At 41.0% G+C, this 26,920-nt stretch overlaps 1 long non-coding RNA gene across 2 annotated transcripts; it reads right to left on the bottom strand.

Annotated features, from left to right (window-relative positions):
• Window positions 1–78: 78 nt before the first annotated feature.
• Window positions 79–26,682, bottom strand: LOC143644828 (uncharacterized). 2 transcript variants are annotated; one of them, XR_013156891.1, is made up of 4 exons: window positions 26,542–26,682; window positions 12,732–12,907; window positions 11,798–12,086; window positions 79–356 (listed from the first exon to the last, which is right to left on the bottom strand). It is a non-coding gene; the product is annotated as an uncharacterized LOC143644828 (long non-coding RNA). The 2 variants fall into 2 exon arrangements; XR_013156890.1 differs by lacking the exon at window positions 79–356 and having other exon boundaries at window positions 11,187–12,086.
• Window positions 26,683–26,920: the final 238 nt, after the last annotated feature.

The raw sequence follows: 26,920 nt of genomic DNA, 5'->3' as shown, positions 1-26,920 counted from the left end.
TTGGGATGTGGACACATTTGTGACTAGGATCATCTAAGCTCCCAGTTAGCTGTGGCCAGTGCAATCAGGTGGGCTTCAATGTGTTTTACTGAAAGCCTCAGAAATAGAAAGCCACGGGAAGAAGCCAGAAGTCAGCAGAAACCAGACGAGCAAGCACGAGGCAAGAGTGCCATGTGACAGGAGGCGAGCTGCAAACCACGGCGCCCCAAGGTTATGGTACTCCTGCGCCAGACGCTGCAGCCTTCAGGGAGAAGCGTAACCTTACCAATGCCATGACTTTGGTCTTTCCTCCCAAACCGTGAGCCAGTAAATTCCTGTCGTCAAGCCAACATTATGTGATATTTGCCATAGCCGTCCTGGAAAACGAAGACAGTGAATGAGGCTGATTTGTTTGTATAAAGAAATGAAACAACTAGATGGCCAGGGTGGGAGTTTTTATTCTAGTTCCCGCTGCCCATAGATTGCCACGCTGTACTGTCTCTTTTGTGGCGCAGTGCTTTCTCATCCACCAAGGGAGAGCTGTTTCGTGTCACCGAACCCACATTGCCCCACAGATGGCAATGACTTTCTAACTGTCTTAGAAAAGGAGTCATAGGACTTCCTCCTTTTATTTTTCCCTTGCCTTTCTGAATTCTTTTTAGGTTTAGGTGCGGTTTCAATCCTTTCTGCCATATTATCATGATGGTTTGAAGCTGTATGCACCCCTGAAAAACATGTTCTTAAATCTAATCTCTTCTTGTGGGCGTGAACCCACTGTAAGTAGGACCTCTTGATGAGGTTATTTCAGTTAAGGTGTGACCCAGCAAATGAGAATGATCTTAATCCTATTACTATAGTCCTTTATAATTGGAATGAAATTCAGACAGAATGAGGAAGTAGAAAGTTGAATTTTTGAAACTCAGAAGAGAGTGGAGAGGCCAGGAGAGGCCGCCATGTGCATTGTCACGTGATAGGGTTGCCCAGGACCAAGGGTCCCCGGTAACCTGCCCTAGAGCAGTCTTTATGAAGAAAGCATTGCCTTGATGATGCCTCGATTTGGACCTTTTTTTTGGCTCAAAAAACATGAGCAAATAAATTCCCATTGTTTAAGCCAACCATTACATGGTATTTGTTCGAACAGCCAAAGGAAACAAACAATTATAAACCTTGGAGCTCTGCTTGCTCATAATTACAGGAAGGACAGGCCCCTGCCCATCAGCTCGGCCCTGGCCCTGACTGAGATGCTCTGGGCAGGGTGAAAGCCAGACCATGGGCAGGCAAGGAGGTACTTTGTATCTGGCCAGCCCCTGGCCCTTTGGATTAAGTTGAATTTCTTAGGGGAGAAGAGTTGGAGCTCAAAGTGGAGGATGAGTGGTTTTTAGGAAAGTATGGGACTGATGACAAGCAGAAATGCTTCAAGGGGACCTGCGACTGTTTGTGTAGACAGACAGATACTTGTACACATGGCTGCTGTAGGTCCAGCAAGAGCCTTTATGTGTTTTAAAAGAAGGTGTCCCTTCTCAGTGGATTCAAATTGGAAAGTGCAGCATCTCCTTAGGCCTGTGTACAGAGACCCTCTTCCATGCACACACAAATGCAATTTGACAAAACTGGAGTCATATGCTACATACGCTACGTGGGATTTTGTGACCTACTTACAAGAGGCCAAATGTGTTGTTGTTTGGTAAATGGCTGCAGAGTATCCCCGTTGTTGTCATGGAGTTGTTGTCTCAGAGCAGTTTCTTACTAAGCAATTTCTATTAATTCTTAAGGTCCTTCAAAAAGAGAATGAAATGGCAGGGAAATTTTCAACTTTTACAAATGCCTTGTAAATTTGGTAGTGGAAAGGGAGACAGTAATCCTGGAGAGGGTGTAAAAGTGGGTAACTGGGAATGTGCTATAAAAGTGCATGTACTGAGAGTGTCAGGGCATCAGGCTCTTAGAGGTAGGACAGCAGCAAATAGAATTTACTGCAATAAATTTTTTACTCACTGTACTTATGGCCTGAGTCAGAACTGGGTAGAACTGAATAAAGTAAATGTCCTCTTAAACATCTCAGGTCTTCACTTTGCCCCTGGCTGTCCATACTTTCCCCACTTGGGCCTCCAAACCATTCTCCCTTCTTTGCTGACTTTTCCCACAATCCTACTTTCAATCCAAGCTTGCCTATTGCCTGGGCATTACCTTCTGCTTTATAAGGTGGTGATGTGCTAACCTGCTGAGCTGATCTATGCTGGCAAATTCTGGATAATAACATAGTGTTTACTATGTTCAAAGCACCGATAAAAGTACTTTTATGTATTGACTCATTTTTTAAATTATGAAATATATATATACAAAAAAGCTATACATTTCAAAGTACATTTTAACAAGTAATTATAGAACAGATTTCAAAGTTTGTAATGCATTACAGCTCCCATACCAAAATTTGAAAAAACAAATTCAGGTTTTTCCTTCTAGTTGCTCCAAACACTGGAGACTAAAAAGGAATATTAATATAATGATTCAATAGTCATCTTTTGTTAAATCCTAACTTCTCTGTTATAACTCCTCCTTTTCCTTTGATCCTTCCTTTAATCGTTACAATTTTTGAGGATATGCCTATTCTAACTTTTTTTCATGTTGAAAAGGGGTGTTGACAATATGGGATGGGGGATGGAACTGGATGTTCCATCTGAAAGTTTGAGATTTCTGAAAAGTAAAACTTAGTCTGTGCAGCTTTTGTAGGATCTCAGATAGAGCCCTGAGAGTTCTTTAGGGTTAATGGGAATGATGTTGGTTGAGGTTTGGCGAACCATGGCAATTAGCAATATCTAGCTGAAGCTTGCATAAGAGTAACCTCCAGAATAGCCTCTCGACTCTATTTGAACTCTCTTAGCCACTGATACCTTATTTTGTTTCATTTTCTTTTCCTTCTTTTGGTCAGGAAGGCCTTGCTGATCCCATGGTGCCAGGGCCAGACTCATCCATGGGAGTCATGTCCCACGTTGCCAGGGAGACTCACACCCCTGGATGGATGTGTCCCACGTAGCAGGGAGTGTAATGATTTTACTTGCAGAGTTGGGGCTTAGAGAAAGAGAGAGAGGCTATATCTGAGCAAGAAAAGAGGTTTTCTGGAAATAACTCTTAGGCATAGTTATAGGTAGGCTTATCTTCTCTGCTACAGAAATGAATTTCATAAGACAAGCTTCAAGATAAGGGGCTTGGCCTATTAACTTAGAAGTGTCTAGTGTTTGAGACAGTATCAGGGTTTCCCAGGTGGCAAAGTTTAATAGTTCCATATTTTTGCTCTAGTCCCTCAAGGGACTTTGCTTATACATTTTAATTATTTGCCCAACATACTCTGGGATATATCTAGGCATTACCTTAAACTATAAAGAATTACAAGCCTTTGTTCCCATTCTGGGCTCCATGAGTTTGGGTTGTTTAAATGAACTATCCAGACAGGTTGTACTGATTCCTTTTTTTTGGCTTTTTAAAGGGGAATTTAATAAGTTGCAAGTTTGCAGTTCTAAAGCTATGAAAATGTCCATATCAAAGCAAGGCTATAGAAATGTCCAATCCAACACATCCAGGGAAAGATACCTCGTTCAAGAAGGCTGATAATGTTCAGGGTCTTTTTCTCAACTGGAAAGACATATGGCGAACATGGCGGCATCTGCTAGCTTTCTCTCCAGGCCTCCTGCCTCATGAAGCTCTCCGGCGCCCTCCCTCTTTTCATCTCCAAAGGTCTCTGACGGTGTGGGCTCTCATGGATCTGTGACTCTGTCGATCTCTCATCATTCTGAAGCTTTCTCCAAAATGCTTCCTCTTTTAAAGGATTCCAGTAAACTAATCAAGACCCACCTTGAATGGGTTGAGTCACACCTCCCTCTAATCAAAGGTTAATACCCACAGTTGGGCACGTGACATCTCTGTGGGATAATCTAATCCAGTTCCCAACCTACAGTGCTGAATAGGGATTAAGAGAAACAGCTGCCTCCACAAGATGGATCAGGACTAAAACATGGCTTTTCCGAGGCACATAATCCTTTCAAATTGGCACATTCCACCCTCTGGACCCTAAAACAGTAATGTTTTCTTCCGTATACAAAATACATTCACTCCATCACAATATCAGAAGAGCCTTTTGTCGTATCAGTAACAAAACAAATGCAATACAAGGTTAAAGCCATGTACTAACTCATTTTTAATCCTCATATATATGAAGGAAGTACTATTATTAATCATGTTTTACAATAAAGAAATAGAGGCTCCACAGAGAGGAAAACTAACTTCCCCAAGATTATAAAATCAGCTTATGATCCCAACTCCCTATTACCCACCCCACAGCTATGATTCTCCCAGCCATCTTTTCTTTCCAAATCCCGGTCATATTTGTCTAATTTTTCTCTCCCTCCTTTCTTATACTAATGAGCTACCACATTGAGTCCCCCTTTTTTCCCTGAAAAATGGATGTTCTGTCTGTCCTTCATCTCCATTCCAACCCCCAATATCTACTCCAGGTCACCATCCCTTCCTACTTGGACTTTTGAAACAGCTCTCTAACTTGTCTTCCAGCTCCTGTTTCTCCCACCTTCATTCCCTCCTCCCCCCTCTGCAGTGTTAATTCTTTACATCGTATCTTTCTTTTCTACGTATGTGAGAGCTGGACTCCATTCTGCCTACTTTGCTTTCTGTATATCAACCATCCTAGATTAATTTGACAGAGCATTTCAAGCTTCACGAAACAGGAAGCCAGGAGAGAAAGCTAGCAGATGATGCCGTGTTTGCCATGTGCCCTTCTAGCTGAGAAAGAAACACTGACTGTGTTCTCCACACCCAGAGTGCTTTTCGTTAACCTTCCACTAGTATTTCAAGGCGCCAAGTCCGGATTCTCTATAGATCCTTCTCCTAGTGCAGTTTCCTATTTATTCCTTATTCTCTGTGTGCTTGTATTTCTGTACCACTTTTCTGTTTACTTAATCATAAATTGTTATGCAGTGTTACTGAATTTTTCCTTTTGCAATCTAATTTGAATTCATCAAGCTAGGAGCTATCGTGTCTTAGCCTTGGTTTCCCCCCAAAGCAGAGCTGTCACACAATCTTGCCTGCAGGTAGTTTGTTTTATAAATTGATCCTGAGGAGCAAGAGAGGGGTGAACCAGAAGGAGTGAACTAGAGAAAGGAAAGCAGCCCAAGGTTATTGAACTGATTAACAGGTCAGTGTGGAATTAAACTCCTCTAGGGATCCCTGAAGAGACACGGTAGAGTGGGCATCAGAATGATCTGCTCACAGGAATAGAAATGGGGAGCAGTTATCTACTGATTCCATCCCCCATTGGCCAAAGCTTGCCCCATGGGTTGTGTGCTGGTTTGAAAGGATGAATGTACCCTAGAAAAACCATGTTTTAATCCTAATCCCATTTGGTAAAGGCAGCCGTTTCTTCTAATCCCTATTCAGCATTGTATGTTTGAAACTGTAATTAGATTATCTGCCTGGAGATGTGATTTAATCAAGAGTGGTGGTCGAGCTGGATTAGGTGGAGATGTGTCTCCACCCATTTCGGTGGTTCTTGATTAGTTTCTGAAGTCCTATAAAAGAAGAAACATTTTGGAGAATGAGAGAAATTCTGAGAGCAGAGCAACGCAGCCACGAGAAGCAGAGTCCACCAGCGAGTGACCTTTGGAGATGAAGAAGGAAAACACCTCCTGGGGAGCCTCATGAAACAGGAAGCCAGGAGAGAAAGCTAGCAGATGATGCCGTGTTCGCCACATGCCCTTCTAGCCGAGAGAGAACCCATGACTGTGTTCGCCATGTGCCCTTCCACTTGAGAGAGAAACCCTGAACTTCATCGGCCTTCTTGAACCAAGGTATCTTTCTCTGGATGCCTTTGATTGACATTTCTATAGACTTGCTTTAATTGGGACATTTTCTTGGCCTTAGAACTAAAAACTAGCAACTTATTAAATTCCCCTTTTAAAAGCCGTTCCATTTCTGATATATTGCATTCTGGCAGTTAGCAAACTAGAATAGGGTGTTAGCTCATTCTCTCTTCTAAGTGTGTGCACAAGGTGGAATTGTTCAACAGATTTCCTCCCATGACATTGGGGTTGAGACCCCTGCAGGGCAGAAAGCTGGAGCATTTCCTTGCTGCAGAGGCAGAGTGCCATCAGGTTACACAGGAGCAGGGCCAGTGGCTTCAGCAATGGCCGGAGTAAGAAGGTGGATGAAGAGGATGTGATGCAGCTTAGAGGAGGCATCCAATATGCATAACTTGCATTTTTTGTTTGCCCTAGCATAATGTGTTGCATATACTGAGAAGTGATGGTTAAAGAGCAGCTTTTGGTGCCAATATGCATAACTTGCATTTTTTGTTTGCCCTAGCATAATGTGTTGCATATACTGAGAAGTGATGGTTAAAGAGCAGCTTTTGGTGCCAGAATACCCAGGTTTTAATCCTGGTTTTACTCCTTACTTAATGTATGTCATTTTGAGCAAACTAGCATCTCCATCGTCTCATTTCTTCGTCTCTAACACGGGGATAGTAATAGTCTCACCTGACAGGGCTGTTGTGAGGTACAAAGCGCTTAGGAAAAGGCCAGTGTCAAGTACTTGGCAGATGTTAGTATTTAATAGGCACATGGTCAATACTTATTAAAGCGTTTTTAACCGTGGCGTTTTGTAAGTCAGTGACTTCTACCTTTGCTTACTTTTCACATATGTAAACTATACTCTTTCCAAAATCAACTTGAAATGCCTTACCAAATAAGATGCATTTAAACAAAGGCTTTCTTTAGATAGATAATAAAGAGCATGTAGAAGGAAAAGATACAAACACCGACCTAATGCTGTAGCCTTAATTGAGCATGACATTAATCTCTGCACTTCCCAGCACTCAAGAAAACAAGGGAACAGGGAGAGCTGCATAATTCTCATTATCTGAACAAAGGAAATCTATTATTCCTTCTAGAGAGTCAGTCTTTTTTTCTCACATCAAATTCTCAGTTTAATGGAATTTGCCATAGAGGTTTGAGCAACAAAACCAGAAGAGTGTAAGTAGCCAAGAAGCAAGGACTTTGTCTTTTGGGTCTGACCAGCGAGCGTGTGTCACATGGCGGACACTCGGTGAATGAGTGAATGATCAGTTGAGTACGTTTTCAGTAACAGATTTTCATAAGAGCGAGCATCCTGCTTGCGATGACTGGCAGAGAAAAGCGGCTCTACTGGTGATGTCTGGAGAAAGCATGGAAGACAGAGATGTGCCCTGTGCCTGGGGAGAACTTTCTAGGGTGTTGGGGGGATGCAGTTGGCAGTAGGTCTTTTTACTTCCCTGCTTGCTCAGAATGCTGGCCATGTCCCCTGCCAGCCTCTCCTGCTGCTTCCTTCCAGCCATTTCTCTCCCCATTCCCTGCTTCAGTTTCAAGGAGTAGATTCTTTCTGCAGCTTCTCCAAGGGGCAAGTGAGAGCCAGCCTGACTTCCTGTGCCCATCAGCTCAGTGCGAGGTTTTCCCTGTGCTGCGGTGGCCTTTCTCCCACCGAGACAGGCATCTCAGGCGTCTGATCTCTACTTTTCCTGCTGAGCAGCGTCCCTGGGACCCCAGAACCTTATTTGCATCTTGGGGCCTGAGTTAACATGTGGATACTCTGTCAGTCTGAAGGCCCCAGTTAAAATATCATGATCTGTCTCTTTGAGCCCAAGGAAATCTCATTATAAATAATCTCATTTGCCGGTCTTTTGGGTAACCCACAGGCTCAGAAATATGCGGAATACAGTATGCTTGGGAAGTGGGGCTGTCAGATGAATACATTGTGTGAAAATTGGGGCCGGAGGTCACCAGTCTCCTGGTACACAAATCTCCCTGTGAGAATCTCATTTCATTCAGACGATCAGTTAGATTAGAAATACCCTAATTATCCCACTGAAATTAAATTACTTTATGTTAGGGTGATATAATGAACAACCATAAAGGGGAGAGATACAACCAATCATCTTATTAGTCACAGCAAGTCTAGACCGTACACTAAACGGACCTTGCTGATTATTGTCAGCTAGTCCCTGTCACACAAAAAAGGGTGACGGAAAAGAGGGAAATGAGAGAGGTTAGCATTGGTTCCGCCTCTGGCTGTTGTTTGTTTTTCCAGGACAGGTGTTGAGCTCCAGCTGTGTTCCTGGGCTCAGCTGCTCAGAGTTTCTCACCCAAGAGGCTGCCTCTGACCATTCAGAGTGCAAGAACTTTGAAGGCCTTCTTCACTGCCATGGCATTGTGGGGCCTCATGATATAAGGGACAGGATGAGGCATCCATTTCCCTTCGCTACTTCACAGTACCCGTCAAGTGAATATGGCTTTTGTCCTCTATAGAAGAACTAACCTTTTTCTGTTGTGTCTGTTAAAGTAAATAATGCTAGCTGCCATAATGAATTAACCTCAGATCTCAGTGACTTACTTCAATAAAGGTATTTCTTGTTTAAATCACAATCTAGTGCAGGCCAGTGTGTGTTGGGAGGGGCTGGGGAGACAGTTGGCTGCTTATAGTCATCCAAAGGCCCGTCCTGTGCTCTGGCCCCCTCTATCTCAACAGTGGCGCGGTTGACCTTTAGGACAGGATGCTTCTTTGTTACGGGGGCTGTCCTGTACGTTGTAGAGTATTTGGCAGTATCCCTAGCCTCTCCCCACTATAGACCAGCAGTATCTTACCCCAACAGCCCGACGAGAGCCTCAGCCTCTTAGGATTCCTGGTGTGTGGCCAAACATCTAAACATTGCCAGATTCCCTGGGAGAGGGGGACAAAATTGCCCCTAGTGGAGAAGTACTGTTCTAGGTCAGTGGAACCTTCTCCATTCATCAGGGAGATGGGGAAACAGAGCAGGGAGGATTCTGCAGGGTGTTTTTATGGGCCAGGGCCAGAAGTGGCACGTATCACTTCTACCCGCACTTCCACTGGGTGGAAATCACATGGCCTCACCTAACGGACAGGGTGCCTGGAAACGTAGGCTAGATGTGTCCCCAGGAGGGAAATGAAATAGAGTATGTTGAACGTGTAGCATTCATTGCCTCCCTGATCTTGTTCAAGAATAAACTAAGGATAAAACAGAACGCAAGATTTGGTGCCTCTGCTTACTGGCGGTGATGCTTTCAAGCCAATTGGGTGCCACCGTGGGTGCCCACTGAGACCTGACTTTGTGTCTCCCCATCTTCCTCTGCATCCTGATCAAAGCCTTGTCTTGGCTTCCATTTACGCAGTGCCTTCATTTCTCTTCTGGATCATGGATGGATTAGTGAATGCATGCTGATGTGATTAGAGTGGTGATGGGTTCATGCGTCATGTGTGACACCTCTGGGTAGCATAATGATGTTTAAAATTTTTAACAGAAACAAAGGGATGGTGGGCACGTGAGCCACTCTGACTGAAGGGCCCTGTATCTATGGCATATGATGCCATAGTTTGCCAGGCTGCTTCATCATTTCTCTGGAAACTCTTACTGGAGCCCAGAAACCCCATGGCCTTTCAAAGCCTTTTATTTAAGTATGTGCATGGGCAATCCACAGGCAGCCAGCTGTGCCTGGGGGCCTGACTGTGGTAGCAAGCAGAGTTTGCAGGCTAATAGCCTGGGTTGGGGGAGAAGACTGCTAATCAAGTGGTGGTGACTCCAGTGCCCTCAGTTGAATAATTCTCTTCCCAGGTTAAAGGACAGGGGTATGTGGTCTATGAGTGTCTATATGTTGAAGTCAGAGGATGGCTCAGCAGCCCCACGAGAGCCTCAGCCTGTTAGGATTCATGGTGTGTGGCCACCTCTCAGCTCCAAACAGGGTGAGGTATGAAGTCATTTCCAAAGCAGCATCTATGAAATTCCATTACATGGTGCTTTTCAATTTAAGGGGAAAGACCTTTGGGGAAACTAATTTGCAATTGCTTTCATCATGGAGCTCAGAGACTGCATACTTCCCCAAGGGCTGCGGTTACTGTAGCTCATGCTGATTTTGCAGATTAGCACACACACACCACCCCTCCCCGCCCCAGAACTCCTTCTGCGGTTGTTGTACATCCCTTAATTTTTGCAGTTTTTGAGGCAAAAAGGAAGTAATTATATTCAATTCTTCTGATGCATGTAAATGCTTAGGAATCAGAACACATTTGAAAACATCCAGTTAAATCAAAGCAAATAGGATGTGCTGGAGGAGGAGGAGGATCTTTGCATGGTTGTTTCTTCTTTCCTGCCAGCTTCTCCTGCCTCCCAGGTTTGCTCTCTTGGGTCTTTTGTTGTTTTACTCACTGGCACCACTTTCAGTTCGATTAGGAATCAGGAAACCTTGGCCTAGCTCAATTTTCAAATTCATTCCCTTGGGAAATTCTTTTAGTCTTTCTTAGTATCTCATTTATCATATGAAGATGGTAATACTGGCCCTGAATGTCACACAGGGTTTCTTTTTTAAAATGTTTTTATTGACAAATCTTCACACAAATAATGTCCATATATGGTATATAATCAGTGGCTCACAGTATCATTATATGGTTGTGTATCACCATGATGATTTTTAGAACATTTGCATCACTCCAGAAAAAGAAATAAAAACAAAAAAGAAAAAATTCATACATCACATACCCCTTACCGTCCCTCTCATTGACCACTAGTATTTCAATCTACCCAATTTATTTTACCCCTATCCCCCCATTATTTATTTATTTATTATCCATATCTTTAACTCATCTGTCCATACCCTGAATCAAAGGAATATCAGACACAAGGCTTTCACAATCACACAGTCACATTGTAAAAGCTATTTAGTTATATGATCTTCTTCAAGAATCAAGGCTACCAGGACACAGCTCAACGGTTTCAGGCACTTCCCTCCAGCCACTCCAATACACCATAAACTAAAAAGGGATATGTATATAATGCATAAAAATAACCTCCAGGATAACCTCTTAACTCTGTTTGAAATCTCTCAGCCACTGAAACTTCATTTTGTCTCATTTTTTCTTCCCCCTTTTGGTCAAGAAGGCTTTCTCAATCCTGTGATACTGGGTCCTGGCTCATCCCTGGAGTCCTGTCCCACGTTGCCAGGGAGATTTTCACCTTGGGAGTCATGTCCCATATAGGGGGGAGGGCAGTCGTACAGGGTTTTGGGGGGAGATTAGGTGAAATAAAATGTTCAAAAGCACACTAGAAATTCTAAGTTTGTTTAAAGGTTAGGAATTTTTAGAGAGTTCATAATAACACCGTATCCAAAGTTATTTATTTAAGAGAAGTTGCCTAAGTCAAAAAAGCCCTCCTTGCTGACGCAAAACTTTCTAAAGTAAATTTCATAGCTGCTTGAAATTTCCCTGGATTAAGGCTTTGTGGTTTCTAGATTCTCTTGTGAAAAAAGAAATATACCAGAAAGAGTCAGACTCTAACTAACCCATTTTCTGACGTTACCACTGAGCATAGATTTGTTCATCAGATAATCATTGACTTCCTTAGTGGGGACAGGTCGGTTTTATAGGTGAGAAGATTTGAAGGGAGTGGAGTGTGAAGTGTGTGTGTGTGGGGTGTTTGTAAATATCTTTGTGTTCTGACACTGTGCCCCATACAGACCTCGGTGAGACGAGGTCCAGGTGTGAAGGATGATATGTCAGAAGCTAGCTTAAGTACTTCATTAGCTTAGCGTAAATGAGTCATTTTTTTTGGCTGTCAGCAACTGAACACACTTCAGAGGTTATCTCTTCCCTCCGAAACACACCCACTGGGACACAGAACACCTCCCACTACAGAGACCGAAAAGCCACTTGTCTTCCCAGCCACCTTTTCAGCTAAGAAGCTGGCACATGACCCAGGCTTCCCCAGTGCACCCACCAGGCTGTGCATCAGCACCTGCTGGTGTGTTGAGGTAGGGACTGTGCAGAATCTACTCTGGAGACAGCGGTGGCCCTATGTCAGCTACACCTGTTTTGCGATGCCACGACAGTGATCCTGATGTCAGCGTCTGGGCTATGTCTGGGGAATGTGGTCGCACCAGAGGAACTTCCAGGGACTACGTCTGATGTGGTTTTGGCAACAGCATCAAGTCCATTCTTCAGCCCTTCTGAAGATCTGTATACTCTCCAAGATCCTTTTTTCTTGCTAAATTCTCCAGAGTTCATTTCTGGGGATTGCAACCAAAATGCCTGATTATTACAACGTATTATATACATTAACTCTCATACTAACTCCATGAGATAGCTTATCTACTGTTTGCATTTTGTGATAATGAAACTGGAATGCAGAGGGCTCATGCCAGGCAGAGTAGCAAAGGAGGTATTTCAGAGTAGGGGTGTTGAACTCCAGGGTGTGGGCTCATTCCCCAGGGCTGGCAAGGGGGAGTATACTGAGGAAGTTGGCATGGCATTGCCTGCTGAAAGGATTGGGGGTGGCCTTACTAAATAGGTGCAGGGAAAGCAGCACTGGGAGACAGAAGTCCCTGATTTACCCCTGCTAATATATGTGAGGCTCTTTGTCAACTACAGAGGGGGGCATTAGAAATGTAAATAAAACAATATAAATAACAATAACTACAATAATGAAGATATTGATATCTGACTGGGGGATTATTCAAGGGCTGTCCTCACAATGACACATTCCACGGATGCTAGGAAGCAGCCAATATTTGAGACTTCTCTAGCCATACTTTGCAAAAGAACTCAACTCCTGCCCACTGTAGTGAAATTTCTGCCTGTTTTGTTTTCAGTCCTACAGCACGAGATGAGGGGTACCTGCTGGGCTGCAGAGGTGCCCTGAAAGGGAAACCTACTTTGGTTCAAGGCCCAGGATGGGCTCATGTTCCTTTAGAAGGCCCAGAGAACTGCCTCTTAAGCTTGGCTCATAGAAGCAATCTTCTTGTTTTTGAAGACTGGATTTTGGTAGTGGTTGGTGGTTAATGCCCCAGGGGCTCCTTCCTTCTTTTACCTCTTTACCCCTGTCTCCCCACTGAAAGAGCAAACAAACAAATTCTAGAATAATATACACACTTGGTAACTTTAAGCCTGTGTGATAAAATATGAGAGTTATAATAGAGTAAACAGGCAGTAATCTGTTTACTTAGAGCAGTAAGGTGCTCTAATAACAATTTTGTAGATTAGGAAGCCGAGTGCCCATGCTTCTGCAGTCAGAAGTTTTTATATGAACTTCTTCCATTAGCCAATTCAGGGAAGTGTGCGTCGTGATAAAATTGACTCTCTTATTTTGCCAGGACTGCTATAACAAAATACCACAAACTGATTGGCTTAAATTATTGGCCAAAATTACTGGCTCACAGATTGGAAATCTGAAGTCCAAAATCAAGCTCTCTGCAGGCCGTGCTTTTTCCCAAGTCGGTGGAGCCCTGGTGTAGCTTAGTGACTGTCTTCCGCCACACGGCTGCCTACTGCTGGATCCGAATTTCCTTCACTTAAAGGGCTCCAGTCATATTGGATTAGGGCCCACCCGGATTCAATGTGGCCTCATTTAAGTAGAGTCTGAGGAGCCTACTTACAAATGAGTCTAGGTGAGGAGGTTAGGACTTGACCATGCCTTTGTGGGGGTGTGATTCAATTTACCATACTCATAGTCACAGAAAACAGACTTGTTTTTCTCTCACTTCCCATTAGAGACTGAGTTTCGTTAGCCCATAAGGTTTCTCTGTAAAAGAAAAGTTCTCTTGTTGGCTTAACATAAAAACCTGATTGTCAAGGGTGAAATGTACGTCCCAAGCTTAGTGTGGAGCACGCTGGCTGACAAGAGCGGTATCCTGGCCTGCTGGTGGCTCGGGGGACCGGGGGTCCTTGTTGAGCTCCCCCCATGTGTCTGTAATCGGGTCCCTGAGTTATTTAGGAATCTAAGGTCAGGGGTAGGGGGTACAAGAACAGAACAGTTTAAGGAGCCACTTGGAAAGAACAGTTGCTATGATAAAGGAAAATGAAAGGGAAATTAAAAATTAGGTCCTATGGCTATTTCCTGCTACTGTAGCTGTTTTTCTTAGTTCTGCTGATACTGGCAAGGGACGCAGAATGGATGAAAAGTGCTTAAGGTTTTTCTGCCTTTCCCATATGCTTTGTAAGCTTTCTATTGGGAGGAGTCAGGTAACCATGAGAAACCCTGGTGTGCCAGTTTGAGTCTGTGGTGCACCCTGGAAAAGCCACGTCCTTTAATCCTCATTCAGTATTGCTGGGTGGGAACTTTTTGATTCTCCATGGAGATGTGACCCACCCAATTGTGGGTGGTAGCTTTTGATTAGGTGGTTTCCATGGAGACGTGCTCCCACCCATTCCAGGTGGGGTTGCTTAGGGGAACCCTTTAAGAGGGAAAGATTTTGGAAAGAGCCACGAGAGCCCACGCAGCCAGAGATCTCTGGAGATGAAGACGGAAAACGCCCCCGGGGGAGCTTCATGAAACAAAAAACAAAAAGGCTGGCAGACATCACCGTGTTCACCATGTGCCTTTCCAGTTGAGAGAGAAACCCTGAACGTCACCGGCTTTCTTGAACCAAGGTTTCTTTCCCTAGAGGCCTTAGGTGGGACATTTTTATAGTCTTGGTTTAATTTGGACATTTTCACGGCCTTAGAACTATAAATTAGCAACTTAATAAATAGCCTTTTTAAAAGCCAGTCCATTTCTGGTATATCACATCCCAGCAGCTTGCAAACTAGAACACCCGGGAAGTGGGAAGATCCTTGTTCTTGCTGTGCCGTGTAAGGGCTACAAGGACAAGTTCAGGAGCAGACTGCCTGGGTCGGAATCATGGCCTGTAGTGCAAAGGACTTAGCCTCCCTGTGCCTCGGTTTCCTCATCTGAAAATGAGGGTAATAATGGTACTAACATTTGGGGATTCTTGTGCAAAACACTTAGAAGGGTGCCTAGAACCTAGTCAGTGCTAAATGAGTGTTAGCTGCTGCTGATACTGCGGGCATCCTTGCTCTGTGTTCTGAGGCTGCTCACAGCTCCAGCCACCTGCTGGTGCAGGTTGAATGAATGACTCCAAACCGTCCCCCTTTTCCAGTCCATGTCCCTCCTTGCCTCCTCTCACTGGCCTGGAGACCATCTTTACAGGCTCCCTAATAATGTTCCCATTCCTTGACGACAGAGATCTCTTTTCCAGCTACTCACAGATGGCTCTTCAAGGGCAGAGTTCAACCTCTAGGGGAGTGGGATGCAACAGAAGTACCTGGGTTTGGGGAAGGAAGACAGCTGGTCAGAGACTGGCTGATGCCACCACCTCTGTAGGCCAGTGTCCTCTGGATCAGAAGTTGTGATCCTGTCCTTCCTTCAGGTGTCTCCATCAAGGTGGGAGCAGGGATTCATTACTCCAGCATTACAGAGATTCCCTACATTTATCTTTCCTATAGCTCCTCTTTATGTTCAAGTAGTGAGTTTTCATTTCTCAAAGATCTTTTATACCAATGTTGTCACTTGAGCCTCACAAAGACCCTGCAGGGTGCGAGGGCAGGCATGTGTTCTTTCTCCCCCCAGAGAGGTTAAGTAGTCTGTCCAAGGTCACACTAATTAACTAATAAAAGCTAATTAATTGCAGAGCCTAAGTCAGCGTTCAAGTCTCTTGCCACTCTGCCACTTGGTTTCCAAAGGATGAGAGTCATCGCATTGGACTGAAATGACCCTCAGTTGTGGTCACATATTCTTCTGAGCTTTGACCACAAAGCTCAGGGTTTTTTTTGTTTGTTTTTTTTTTATTTTTAATTTATTTATTAATTTAAAAATTTAACAAATGAAATAAAACATTAACATAGATAGTAATTCACAATATCATCACTTAATTACATGTTCATCATTTCTTGGAACATTTGCATCCATTCAGAAAAAGAAATAAAAAGACAATAGAAAAAGAAGTAAAACGAAAACAGAAAAAAAAAAAGATTATACCTGCCATACCCCTTACCCCTGACCCTCACTGATCACTAGTATTTCAAACTAAATTTATTTTAACATTTGTTCCCCCTATTAGTCATTTTTATTCCATATGTTCTACTCGTTTGTTGACAAGGTAGATAAAAGGAAAAGCTCAGTTTTTGAAGGGGTAAGAAGCTTTGCTAAGGAGTCTCCTGTTTATTTACATGATCAGCTTCCCTGTGAATGGAGAACATAGATCAAACATTTTTGTAATTAGCATGTTCCCAAGTTCTCTCAGTCTAGAAAGTGATGTCACACAAGGAATTATTACACTGAGTTTGGTGTCAAAGGGTCTGGGTTCACCTCCTCGTCTGTCTAGTCCTGGGAAATTTATTTAGTGTCTCTAGGTTTCCATTTCTTCATCCTTAGAATGGGAATATGAAAAGTACCTGCCTCATGGGATGGTTGTGAGGATTAAACGAGACAGGGATTATAAGAGAGATGAACACGAACGAACATGGCCTTGAGGCCCAGGGGGCGAAGATTTCTCAACTTGGAGGTCATTGGAGGCAGTACCTAGGACTGTTTCAGCGCGGCGTTGGGACATAACTCCTGTAGGAAAGGGCTGACGAGTGTGTGCAGACTGTGGAAGTAGACACAAAGCATACACAACTCTTTTAGGAAATTTTGCTGTGAAGTGGTTAAGAGATAATTTGGGAACAAGGATGGGATGTGATCAAGGGAGGCCTTTAGTATTTCTTTTATTTTTGTTAAAATGAGTGAGACATTAGTGAGTTTTAATGCTGCTGTGCAACAATTAAGAGGGAGAGATTGAGTTATAACAGAGGAGGGATGATTGATAACGAGAGCACCAAAGTCAGATAAAGATACCACTAGAAAAGAAAATTTCAGACCAATGTCTCTTATGAATATAGATGTCAGAATCCTCCACAAAATATTAGCAAACTGAATCCAACAGAACATTAGAAGAATTATCCATCGTGATTTATCCCAGGTATGCAGGGGTGGTTCAACATAAGAAAATAAATAAATGTAATGCACCATATTAACAGAATGAGGGGGAAGAAAACACGTGCTCATCTCAATTGAGGTGGAAAAGGCATTTGTCGAAATACAGCACCCCTTCTTGATATAAACACTTAGAAAACTAGGAATAGAAGGAAACTTTCTGAACCTGATAAAGGGCATATATGAAAATCCCATAACTAACATCTTACTTAATGGTGAAAGACTGAAAGCTTTCCCTGTAAGGTAAGGAGTAAGGCAAGGATGCCCACTGTCCCCACTGCTATTCAGCATTGCACTGGAAGTTCTAGCCACAGCATTTAGGCAAGAAGATGTAATAAAAGGTATCTAAATTGGAAAGAAAGAAGTAAAACTTTCCCTATTTGCGATGAGATGATCCTAGATAGGGAAAATCCTGAAAAATCCACAGCAAAGCTCCTACAGCTAATAAATGAATTCAGCAAAATGACAGGGTGCAAAAATAATGTGAAAATCAGTATTTGTAGACACTACCATATATGTGTGTCTATATACTAGTAATGAACAATTGGAAGAAGAAATCAAGAGAAATTCCATTTACAATAGCAAAACTAAAAGAATCAAATATCTAGGAATAAACCTAACCAAAGATATAAAGGACTTGTACACAGGAAACTAACAAAACATCGCTAAAAGAAATCAAAGACAACCTAAATAAATGGAAGGGCTTTCCATGTTCTTGGATTGGAAAACTAAATTTCGTTAAGATGTTAATTCTACCCCAAACAATTTACAGATGTAACACAATCCCAATCAGAATTCCAGCAACCTTCTTTGCAGAAATGGAAAAGCTAGTTATCAAATATATGTGGAAGGGGAAGGGACTCTAAATAGCCAAAGCCATCATTCCCCCCCCCCCCTTTAGAGATGTTTACAGAACAATCATGCATAAAACACAGGATTCTGATATTCAGTACCACTAGCAACACCTTGTATTGATACGGAATATTTGTTATAATTGAAAACACATTTTTATAATTGCACTATTAATTATAGTCCATGGTTTAATTTAGGATTCACTGTGTAGGCAGTGAAGGTCCATGAATTTTTTAAAAGAATGTTTTATTCTGTTATCATATGTACAATCTAACATTTTCCCTTTAATTAAAAGGTGATGTATATTTCTTTACTGTTAACTGAATTCACAGTTTTGTGCTCCTATCACCACCATTCATTACCAAAACATTTCCATCATTCCAAATAGGAACCTTGTATATTTTAAGCCTTAAGTTTCCATTCCATATCCCCCTTCATCCATCCCCTGGTAACCTATGTTCTAGATTCTGACTCTGAGTTTGCTTATTCTCATTGTTTCGAATCAGATCACACAATATTTGTCATTTTGTTTCTGCCTTATTTCATTCAACCTGGTGTCTTTAAGGTTTATCCAGGTTGTTGCATGTTTCAGAGCTTCATTCCTTTTTATGGCTAAGTAATATTCCTTTATGTGTATACACCACATTTTATTTATCCATTCATCGGCTCATGGACACTTGGGTTGCTCCCATCTTTTGGCAATTGTGAATAATGCTGCTATGAACATCACAGTGTGCAAATAACTGTTCAAGCCTCTAGTTTCAGTTCTTTTGGGTATATACTTAGTAGTGTGATTCCTGGGTCATATGGTAGTTCTATAATTAGCTTTCTAAGGAACCATCAAACTGTCTTCTGTAGTGGCTGTACCATTTTATATTGCCATCAGCAATGAGTGAGTGTTCCTATTATCCTGCATCCTAACCAACCATTCTAATGGGTGTGAAATGGTATCTCATTGTGTTTGTGGTTTGCATTTCCCTGATAGCTTTATGTTTATCCAGCTTTGGTATGAGACTGATGTTTGCCTTGCCACATGCTTTTTGGCCATTCATATATCTTCTTTGGAGAAATGTCTATTAAAGTCTTTTGCTCATTTTTAAATTGGGTTGTTTTACTTTTTGTTGTTGAGCTGAAGCATTTCTCTCTATATTCTGGATAGTAATCCTTTATTGGATATGTGGTCACAGAATATTTTCTCCTATTGTGTAGGTTGTCTGTTTACTTTCATGATAAAGTCCTTTGATGAGCAAAAGTTTTTAATTTTGATGAGGTCCCATTTATCTATTTTTTTCATTTGTTACTTGTACTCTAAGTGTAAAGTCTAAGAAAACATTGCAAGTTTTACTTCTTCCTTTCCAATTTGGATGCCTTTTATTACTTTTTCTTGCTAAATGGCTCTTGGAAGAACTTCCATTACAACGTTGAGTAATAATGTTAACAGTGGGCATAGTTGTCCTGTTCCTTATCTTAGAGGAAAAGCGTTCAGTCTTTCACCATTAAGTAGGATGTTAGCTGTAGGCTTTTCATGTATGCCCTATATCATGTTGAGAAAGTTTCCTTTTATTCCTAGTTTCCTAAGTGTTTATATCAAGAAAGGATGCTGTATGTTGTCAAATACCCTTTCTGCATCAATTGAAATGATCGTGTGGTTTTTCCCTTCATTCTGTTAATGTGGGTGTTTCAACCCAGCACAGCCCCAAGATCAAAGAACACACTAGGCAGAGAGTTACTCATGAATTTTAATTAGGGACTTACTAACAAGAGAAGATTCTTCACAATGGCAGCCAGTCGGGAAATGGAAGTCTTGCAAATGGAAGCCAGTGCTCTGCTTTGATCAGAGGGGTAGGCAGGGTTTTGTAGTGGGTATAGACAAAGGAGAAGCAGGGCAAAGAGAGTGCATGTACATGTTGCTAACAAAGTTAACTATTTTCTTATAGTGACATTTCAAGATTTCCTGAAACATGTAGGATATAGATTCAGTATTGATATATTATAGGGAAAACAGAGTAATCATTCAAAGAAAGTTTCAGAGGGTCTGTTTACGGGGCTTGACCATTCTTTCCCCCTTTGGAGAGGCAGTTTTCCTTCTGGACAGTGTTTTGGTCACCAAGGCTGCTATGTGCCAAAAGTTCTGTTTTTTATTTATTCCCCTGAGGGAGGGGGTCCCAACCCCTGGGTTGCTGTAGTGGTGTATTACATTAATTGATTTTCTTAAATTGAACCACCCTTGCATACTAGGGATAAATGCCACTTGATTGTGGTGTATGATTCTTTTAATATGGAGTTGTAATCAGTTTGCTAGTATTTTGTTGAGGAGTTTTGCATCATAAAATGCGTATCTTCATAAGAGATATTTGTCTGTTGTTTTCTTTTCTTATCGTATGTTTATCCAGCTTTGGTATGAGAGTGATGTTTGCCTTGCTAAGTGAGTTAGGGAATGTTCCCTCTTCTTCAATTGTTTGGAAGATTTTGAGCAGAATTGGATTTGTCTTCTTGGAATGTTTGGTAGCATTGCCTTATGAAACCATCTGGTTCTGGCTTTTCTTGTTGACAAATTTTTGTTTACTGATTCAAACCCTTAAGTGGTTTGTTGAGATCTTCTATGTCTTCTTGAGTCAATGTAGGTTATTTGTCTGGTTCTAAGAATTTGTCCATTTTATCTAGGTTATCTAATTTATTGGCATACAGTTGTTCATAGTATCCCCTTATAGCCCTTTTTATTTCAGAAGTGTCGGTATTTAGTAACATCCCCCTTTTCATTTCTGATTTTTATTTATATCCTGTCTCTTTTTTTCTTTGTCATTCTAGCTAAAGTTGTGTTGATTTTTTTATCTTATCAAAGAACCAACTTTTGGTTTTGTTGAATTTTTCTCTCTCTCTTTTTTTCTCTATTTCATTAACTTACATTCTAAACTTTGTTATTTCCTTCCTTCTTGCTTTGGGTTTAGTTTGCACTTCTTTTTCTACTGGTTCTGGTTTTGGGGTTAGGTCTCTGATTTGAAGGCTTCCTTTTTTTTAATGTAAACATTTAGAGCTGTGTAAGTTTCCCTCTCATCACTGCCTTTGCTATATCCCATGAGTTTTGGTATGTTGTACTTGCATTTTCATTCACCTCAAGATATTTCTTAATTCTGCTTCTGATTTCCTCTTTAACCCATTGGTGGTTTAAGAGTATGTTGTTTAATTTCCATGTATTTGTGAATTTTCCCTTTCTCCCTCTTTTGTTGATTTTTAGCTTCATTCTATTTTTGTTGGAAAATATACATTGTATGGCTTCAATATTTTGAATTTATTGAGACTTGTTTTATGATCCAACATATGCTCTATACTGTAGAATGATCCATGTGCATTTGAGAAGAGAGTATATTCTGTTTTCATTGGGTGTACTATTCTATATATGTCTGTTAGGTATAGTTGGTTTAGTGTTTCATTCAAGTCCTGTACTTCCTTCTTGATTTTCTGACTGGATATTTTGTCCATTACTGAGAACAGTGTGCTACTGCTCCTATTATTAATGTGGAATCATCCATTTCTCCCTTCAAATCTGTCAGTATTTTCTTCATGTATTTTGGAGCTCTGCTGCTAGGGGCATATATATTTATAATTTTTACATATTCCTGTGGAGTTGTAATCAATATGTAATGACCATCTTTATTCCTTGAAACTGTTTTGATCTACATCCTATTTTATCTGAGCCACCTAGCTCTCTTTTGTTACTATTTGCATGATATATGTATTTTTCCGTCCTTTTGCTGTCAACCTACTTCTGTCTTTGACTTTATGGTGAATCTCTTGCAGACAGCATAAAGTTGTGTCATGCTTTTTAAAAATCTATTCTGCCAACCTCTGCCTTTTGATTGGGGTGTTTAATCCATTTACTTTAAAGTCACCACTGATAATATAGTTCTTTCTTCTGGGATTCTGCTATTTAGCTTTTGTAAGTCTTAATACCTTTTTTGTCCCTCACTTCCGTAAAGCCTACTTCTATATTTTTTTGCTTTCTTGTATTGCACCATATTGAGTGCCTTCTCATTTCTAGCTTGATATATTTTTCATCTCTTTTCATCGTGGTTACTACAGGGTTAAAATTTAGCTTCCTAAATATATGACAGTAATATTTGGTTTGATACCAGCTTAACTTTAGTAGCCTGCACGTATGCTTTTCCTATACCTTACCTCTCTATCCACCCCCAATTTTTTTTACTTGTTATACATCTTTCTACACTGTATGTCTAGAAACCTAAATTTATCATTACTTTTTATGCATTTGCATTTTAGCACCTATAGGAAGTAAGAAGTAGAGTAACTAACACATAATATGATATAATAATATTGTTATTTATTATTACCTGTTCTAGTTTGCTAGCTGCCAGAATGTGATATACAAGAAAAGGAGTGGCTCTTAAAAACTGGAATTTATTAAGTTGCTAGTTTACAGTTCTAAGCCTGCGAAAATGTCCAGATTAAAGCAAGGCTATCAAAATGTCCAAATTAAGGTACCAACAAGAGGTTATCTTCATATAAGAAAGGCTGTGAGGTTCAGGATTTCTTTCAAGTGGAAAGGCAGATGGCAAACATGGCGACGTCTACTAACTCTGTGTCTAGGCTTCTTGTTTCGTGAAACTCCCCTGGGATCATTTTCCTTCTTCATCTCCAAATGTCTCTGACTGTGTGGACTCTCATGGATCTGTGGCTCTGTCAATCTCTCATGATTCTGAAGCTTTCTCCAAAATGCTTCCTCTTCTAAAGGAGTCCAGTAAACTAACCAAGGCCCACCTGGAATGGATGAGTCACCTCTCCCTCTAATCAAAGGTCAATACCCACAATTAGGTGTGTCACATCTCCATGGAGATAATCTAATCAAGTTCCCAACCTATAGTACTGAATAGGGATTAAAAGAAGTGACTGTTTCCAACAAGATGGATCAGGATTAAAACATGGCTTTTCTAGGTACATAATCCTTTCAAACCAGCACATTGTCCAAATGGTTATCTTTATCACAGGTCTTTATTTCTTTATGCTGCTTTGAACCACTGTCTAGTATTCTTTCCTTTCACTCTGAAAGGTCTCTTTAGCATTGCTTGTAGGGCAGTTCTAGTGGTGATATATTCCATCAGCTTCTGTTTATTTGAGAATGTCTTAATCTCTCATTGTTGAAAAAGAGTCTTGCTAGATATTCTGGGCTGATGTTTTTTTTTTTCCAGCATTTTAAGGATTTCAACCCATTGCCTTCTTGTTTCCATGGTCTCTAATGAGAAACCAACACTCAGTATTATTGGGACTCCTTTGCATGTAACACATTGCTTTACTCTTATAGCTTTCAGAACTCTCTCCTTGTCTTTTGCATTTGATGTTGTGATCAGTATATAAGTGGATATTTTTTCTCATGTTTATCCTGTTTTTTGTTCTCTAGACTTATGTCTTTTGCTAAGTTTGGAATGTTCTTAGTCATTATTTCTTTGACTATTCCTTCTGTCCTTTTTTCTCTTTCTTCTCCTTCTGAGACTTCCAGAATGCATATCTTGTTATACCTGATGGTGCCCCATAACTGTCTTGGGCTATTTTCACTTCTTTTTGTGTGTGTGTGTGTATGCTATATGGTGGGAGTCACATTGCATTCTTTTTCCATGTGGTATCCCATTATCCTAGCTCCATTTGTTGAATTTTTGTTTGTTTGGGAACTGCATGGGCCAGGAATCAAACCCAGGCCTCCCTCATGGTAGGCGAGAATCCTACCACTGAACTACCCTTGCATCCCTTTATTTTCATTTTTAGCATTTTTTTCCCCTGTTCCTCAACCTGACGCATTTCAAGTGTCTTGTCTTCAAGTTCACTGATTATTTCTTCTGTCAGCTCCATTCTGCTCTTGAAACCCTTCTGTACATTTTTCATCTCAGTTATTGTGGCCTTCAACTCTAGTAGTTCTGTTTGTGTCCTTTTAAAAATTTCTTTCTCTTTATTTAGACTCTCATATTGCTCATTCATTGTTTTCCAAATACTCTATATTTCTTTTTCTACTTTCCTTCATCTCCTTGAGCATTTTTAAGGTCATTTTTTAAAAAATCTTATTTGGTATGTCCATGTTCTTGTCTTCTTTGTTGCTGTTTATGTATTTTTATCCTCTTCCTTTGGATGGACCATTTCCTTTTTCTTTGTCTTTTAATCTTATGTTGCACACTCTACATTTTAATATTTTAAAATGTTAACTCTTGGATTTACTCCCTGGGATGTCTGTTTCCTGGTTTTGTAACCAGATGGTGTTAAGACAGATATTTTCTTGAGCTTCAGCCCTCCTATCAGGAAAGTCTGCCTAAGGTGGAATGTATGGTACAGGGTTTTACCTGTCTTAATGGACCTCTCCTTGTCCTCAGCTTTTGCATACTAATTGTTTTGGAGTTCCCCTGTTTACAGGAGTATAGAGAGGGTACAGACCTGCTCCACAGTGTCTTGTGGAGGGGCCAGAAAGGATGCCAAAAACTTCTTCAGTGGCTCCCCAAAGAAGAGCTTTCTTGGCCTGCCCAGCAAATTCAGCCCTTCAGCTCACTTTACCCCCACAGCCCTGAGATTTAAACATCTTTAAATCTTACAGAGTTCTTCAGTCCCTTGGTGTTTCAAAATAGTTGTTTCAGACAGTTCCCACCTGTTTAATAGTTATTTTGGTTGGAGGACTGAGTCCTGAGTGCCCTACTCTTCCATCTTCCTTGAAATTTGTCAAAGCCATCTGGACAAGAACAAAGTAGAAGGACTCACACTTCCTGATCATGAAACATATTACAAAATGACTGTAATTAAGATAGCATGTTATTGGACAAGGTCAGATCTATATAGAATAATGGAATTGAATTGAGAGTTCAGAATTTAGTCCTCACATTTATGGCCAGCTGATTTTTGATGAGTTGGCAAAGACCACTCAATTTGGAAAGAATACTCTCTTCAACATGTGGCACTGGGAAAACAGGATCTCCATATGCAAAAGAATGAAGGTAGACCCATACTTCACACCATATATAAAAATTAACCCCAAATGGATCAAAGACCTAAATATAAGAGCCTGAACTATCAACCTCCTGAAAGAAAATGTAGGGAAGCATCTTCAGGACCTTGTTTTAAGCAATGGTTTCTTAGACTTTACACTCAAAGCACAAGCAACAAATGAAAAAAATAGATAAATGGAACCTCATCAAAAGAAAAAAAAAACTTTTGCTCATCAAAAGACTTTATCATGAAAGTAAAGAGACAACCTATACAATGGGAGAAAATATTTTGCAACCACATATCCAATGAAGGATTACTATCCCGAATATATAAAGAAATGCTTCAACTCAACAACAAAAAGTCAAACAACCCAATTTAAAAATGGGCAAAAGACTTCATAGACTTTTCTCCAAAGAAGATAATATGAACGGCCAGAAAGCATGTGAAAAAATGCTCAATATCATTAGCCATCAGGGAAATGCAAATCAAACCCATGAGATACTGTTTCATTCCCACTAGAATGGCTGCTATTAGAAAATGAAAAATCATTAATGTTGGAGAAGATATGGAGAAGTAGGAACATTTATTCGTTGCTGGTGATAATGTAAAGTGGTGCAGGTGGGCGGGGCGACAGTGGCTTGGTGGCAAAATTCTCGCCTGCCATGCCAGAGACCCAGCTTCGATTCCTGGTGCCTGCCCATGTTAAAAAAAAAAAAAATGATGCAGCTGCTGTGGAAGACAGTTTGGCAGTTCCTCAGGAAGCTAAGTATAGAATTACCATATGAGCCAGCAACCCCATTTCTAGGTATATATCAAGAAGAATTGAAAACAGACTTGAACAGATATACTCACAAAAGATGGAAACAACCCAAGTATCCATCAACTGATGAGTGGATAAACAAAGTGTATTTTAGTCATGCAATTGAATATTATTCTGCTGTAAAAAGGAATGAACTTCTGATACATGCAACATCTTGGATGAACCTGAAAACATTACGTTGATTGAAATAAGCCAGAAGCAAAAGGACAAATATTGTATTACCTCACTGATATGAAACAATTACAATAAGCAAATTCATAGAGTCAGAATCTAGAATACAGATTACCAGGGGAAAGCATGGGAGTAGGGAAGAAGGAGTTAATGCTTAAAATGTACAGTTCCTATTTGGAATGATGGAAAAGTTTTTATAATGGTTAGTGATGATGACAGCCCAACATTGTAAACATAATTAACAGCCCTGAATTATATCTTTAAATATGGTTAAAAGGGGAAATTTTAGCTTGTAGCTATGTTACTAGAATAAAAATTATTTAAAAAATTCCATATAACTACATAACATGAATGGTGAACCCTAATTTAAATCATGGACTATAGTTAATAGTATAATTATAAAAATGTGCTTTCCTCAATTGTAACAAAGTACCACACCAATGCAAGATGTTAATAATAGGGTAGTACATGGGGGAATAAAAAAGAGGAGGGATGATTAATAATGAGAATTCCTTGAAGGGTAGAAGGGGGTTGGAGTCGAAGCCCATGTGGAAACCCTGGCCATGATAGGAAGAGGGACGTTTCTAGATAGTCACAGGAGGCAGGGGAGTAACAAGCTGGGTGCAGATATCAGCAGGTTTCAGGTTAGGTAATGGACGCTGAGATAGTGCCCATATGCTGGCTTCTCTTTTTCTCTCAATAGAAGATCAAGTCATCTGCTGAGAGCATGGGGTTAGGTGGACAGGGCAGGTCAGAGATTCAACGGAGTGGAGAAAGTTTATCTATCAAGTGTAGAGACCAAGAGTGTTGGTTAGGATATTGGCTAGGCTGCCATAATGGACCTCCAAATGCAATGGCTTAAACAAGAGGAGAGATTGCAGTGTGACCCACTCACGTAGCAGTCACATCAAGGGTCTGGGGATGACAGAGGAACCCAGCAGTGTTGGGAACTTCGGCTCCTTCCTTTCCACTGCTCTGCATTCCTTGAGGTTTTGCCTCATCCATGTGGTTACAGGTACATGCACCGTCAGATGTGTTTTACCTTCAGAAAGTGGAAAGATGGAATGGGAGGTTAAACTCCTTTCCTTAAGTTGCATATTTCCCTCACATACCTTTGGCCATATCCAGGTGCAAGGGACATCTTGCAGTTGTTCTCTTCAGTTGAGCAGCTATGTGTCCGAAGGAGAGAATGGGTAGCTGGGAAACATCTGCCCCTCTCTGCCATACCAAGACGGAGAAAAGCTGTTAGGTACTCTGTGACCTGTACTTGCTGG

Source organism: Tamandua tetradactyla, chromosome 8, assembly GCF_023851605.1.
Source record: "Tamandua tetradactyla isolate mTamTet1 chromosome 8, mTamTet1.pri, whole genome shotgun sequence".
NCBI lineage: Eukaryota > Metazoa > Chordata > Mammalia > Pilosa > Myrmecophagidae > Tamandua > Tamandua tetradactyla.
Note: the sequence above shows the minus strand (reverse complement) of the source record. Positions and strands in the feature narration are given on the sequence as shown.